We start from the raw sequence: 4,271 nt of genomic DNA, 5'->3' as shown, positions 1-4,271 counted from the left end.
AAAACCTGCATTAGGACTATAGCATTAATCTTCATAAAACTCTAAAGCGCATTATATACATCCCGAGACCTAAAATCTGACTATTTAGCCCTGTCCTAGAAATGTCATCATGACCAATTTTTTGAACTTCGATAAAATCGTTATGCTGTAAAATTTTGATCACCAAAGCTTTTATCAAGCTTTAAAATGTGTATGAAATAGTATCATAAAATCAATTGAGTGAAATCAATCTTCAAAGTTCCCAAAACCCACCGCATTAAGGCAAAGTTCAGAGGAAGAACATCAGATAAGTCATTGGACCGCAGAAATCGGTAATGACTCTGGCCTTAAATGCACGCCTCTATCCTTGAACCCGTACCCCTTTGGTTTAGATTTAAAGCATTTACCCCCGATATCCTCACCAACCTGGTAGACGGTAGCTACCCTGCGCTATATCTCCTCCGACAGGCGGCCTTGTTAGACACAAAGCAGAGGGATCCTGTGGATTCCTAGAATTGAATCTATTTGGAAAGATAACGACCAAGGATGTAAGCGTTGCTAGTCAGTCGAAGGATTTCGCAGTGATCTTGATGTAGATTGAATTAAAGGATTTTGCAGTGTTGTCCCATGGGGGGCTAAGGGTTTCCCTTGGTGAAGCATTTCTACAACCTACCACCAGATGGCAACAAGAAGATGTGAGCCGTAAACGCAGAGCGAAGAAGAACGCAGAACGAAGGCAACAAACGGCTTGGAGTTCAAGGCCGTTCAATCAGGAAATTTTCGGTCACTGGTCAAGTTCGCAAACGACATCTTAACGCTGATTAAAGTTTGTATATCAGCTATATCTTTGCTAAATTATCCTAAAACCATCCGTATACAAAAGTGAGATAAAGTGAACGATTGATAGGATAGGACAAAACCGATAACCGAAACCAAAACTCAACGTAGAACGTTAACCGATTGAACGGACAGGTAACTAACCTTCCACCATTTTGCCGTTGTTCATAACCGGCCCAAAATTTGTCCATAAATACCACAGGACCCCTGCTGTTTTGAGTTAAGAAATACACTAGCTTCCATTGGTTTAAAATCAATTCCGCCCCACCGCATAGTGTGACTCCACGAACATCGAACCGCCAATAGTGTTACTTACCTCGGTACCTGGTTCAGCACCAAAGGTGGGGCCAGGTACATTATAACCAAGCCGCTTGCTTAGAGCACCTGTATCCGTGGTCTATTTTTGGGCTCTAATTTATACCAGAATTGGACCAAAGAAATCAGATCCAATTCAGTGAAAAAACTGACAACCCCACTCGTGTTCCATTAACTGTCAAACTCCGTCAAATTGGATCCAAATCTCATCAGTTTTGGATCAATCCTTATACCAGTTTCTAAAACAAAGTTGAGTTGAAACTGATATAATGAACCACCAGGGCGGTTGCTTTGGTGGGAATTAGAGTCTAAACCGGCTGTTTGGACCACGGATACAGATGCTCTTACCGTCCGAGGACCAGCCGTTCCCGGTTCAGCACCCAAGGTGAGACCGGGTAAAAACCATCACGTCCCGGCCGATCTCCAAATTATCGACTACGAACCCGAGTTCCGACGACACAGGAGAAGAGGAAGTAGGCACAGCCAAATAGCCAGGTTATATTAAGTTAAGCAGGTGGTGGGTGAATAAACTGCAACTTTAAATAAACGGTACCGTTGTAACTGAGTAGTTTTACCTTAGTCCTCCCGAACTTCCTGCAACAAAGCATAAGGGTATCGGCCCTAGGCTAGCGGTTGATAGGGGTTCACTGCATTTCTACCGATTGTCTATAAGCCAGTCTTACAAGGTTAACGATACCGCAGTTAGCCAGATCAGTTCCAGCAGTTACGCCCTACGATAAAAGGCATCGCTGAAACAGGCCGCGGGTGTCCTCCAGGTTAGATTGCTTTCTTAGAATGTGGGAAATCTAAACATTGCAATATTTTAGAAGCATTTCTTGCTCACGTCTGTTATTCTCTGTGCTAGATAAACGTCCCGCTCTGAGGCATATAAAGGAGAGTCCTCCGATAAACGACATGGATACGGTTTACGATTTTGTATTTGTTGAGTACTATGGTTGCCTCGATTATCAACACTACTCCGCAATACCTACAGTAGGGTTACAACTGCAACTCCCTGGTAGCTCTTCTCAACCTTCCTACCGTATGCTCATCTACAACCTTTGTGCGGCTCGACGACCTTTCATCTAATTCCCGGTCAAGTGACTGGATTCGAGGGCCTTGAAGTCGCCTTCCGGTTCTTACTTGTTTGTAATCCGGCCCATTTTTCTTCTATGGCTCAGGTTTGAACAATTTTCAGTGACTTGTGACTTAACGACCTTCTTATTGTTTGGGTTCCGACGTCCTTCTATGGACACTGATTCAAAGACCGCTCACGGCTATCGTCTCAACGATCATTTAGTGGCTACGACCTTACAAGGCATCCGAACCGACCATCCAATTGCGACCCGATAACCCTGCAATAGCTCCAGCCAGTCTTCATCTGATTCCCCGGTTCAACGACCTTCGATGATTCATATCAATGACCTTCCAGAAGCTCCGGCCATAACTAAGATTTTCTGGCGACTTTTCATTCGATGAGCTCCCACTGAATCCTGGCTTAACCCTCCAAAGCCGTTCGGGGTCAATATGACCCCGAAAGCGCACATTTCAAACATCTTTATCATCATTCCAATATACTGATGAACTGGTAGTTTTGACATACCAAGTATGTTCTATGAAAATAATGATCAAATTAACGCCAAAAAACTAAAATTTAAGATTTTAAATTCGGTTCATTGAGAAATGAAATTCAGCTAAGCAAAGCCAAAACAGGATGTCGTTTTTTTAAAGTAAGACTTTTTTCTACCGGAAGATCTGTCATAGCGGTGAAAACTTTCATTGGACCCCAACATATCTATACATTGTCGGATAGATGGATTCTTGACAATTTCAAACATCAATGAAATAATTAAATACGGAAAAGCTGTCAGAAGTTATGAGTATTTTAAAAATAAAATTGATTTTTCGGACTTTTAACTTTCTGAACCAGTTTCTTAAAACCTGGTAATACATATCGACTTTATTTTGAAATTTTGAGTAATTAGAATAAATTACCTACACAATGAATATAATATCATCAAAATCGGTTAACATTTACAGCCAGGAGAACGAAATCAAATTACAACGCATATTTCCCCGAAACGGATATTTAGCGAACGGCTTTGGAAGGTTAAGGACATCCCGATGGCTCCGGCACAACGACTTTTCGCTAACTCTGATCCGTGGCTCGACGACCTTCCAATTGTTCCCTAATAATAGACTTTCTAATCGCTCCGGCTCAACTAACTATCAAGGCTCGGCCCCAACGACTATTTGATGGTTTCGACCAGACAACCATCCAGTACTCCTGGATACCCCTAGAACCTGGATCGACCTCCCACTAGCTTCGATCTGATGTCATCGACAATGAGCTCTAGTCTGGCTACTTTCAGTGGTTTTGTCCTGCAAACTTCTATTGCACCGGTCCGACGATATGCTTGTTGATTTGGCTTGATGGACTTCCACGGCACCGACGACCACATTGGACCCAGCGAACTCGACGACCTTGCCCAATACCTTCCAGTAGGTCCGGAGCTAAAACTCGAAGTTATTGCAGTTTTCCGCGCTTGGTGGCCCGACGCCTGAGTTTCAAATGTGGAACTACATATCATCCATGGAGACAATCGAAATAGAGATTCCGTATCGTGATGAATTGGCGCTGCGGCTAGATGTAAACGACTACAGAGAGCCACATGAATACAAAGGTGGAGCTCGTGACTACAGGACTCTAGACTCTTGATTCTTGACTCTCGACCCTCGACTCTCGACTCTTGACTCTTGACTCTTGACTCTTGACTCTTGACTCTGGACTCTGGACTCTGGACTCTGGACTCTGGACTCTGGACTCTGGACTCTGGACTCTTGATTCTTGACTCTCGACTCTCGATTCTTGACTCCCGACTCTTGACTCTTGACTCTTGACTCCTTGCTCTCGACTCTCGACTTTCTACACTTGATTCTCAACTCTCTACTCTTGATTTTCTAGTCTACACTTTTAATTCTCGATTATCGATTCTTGATTCTGAATTCTCGACTCTCGATTCTCGACTCTCGACTCTCTCGACTATCTACGAATGAAAGTGGAGAACAAGTTGTGAAGTCAACCTGGGATCTAGAACTTCATTATGGCCATTTCTTTTGAACAGATGAACTCACGAAAA

This window comes from Uranotaenia lowii, chromosome 3 (assembly GCF_029784155.1).
Source record: "Uranotaenia lowii strain MFRU-FL chromosome 3, ASM2978415v1, whole genome shotgun sequence".
In the NCBI taxonomy this organism is placed as follows: Eukaryota; Metazoa; Arthropoda; class Insecta; order Diptera; family Culicidae; genus Uranotaenia; species Uranotaenia lowii.
Note: the sequence above shows the minus strand (reverse complement) of the source record.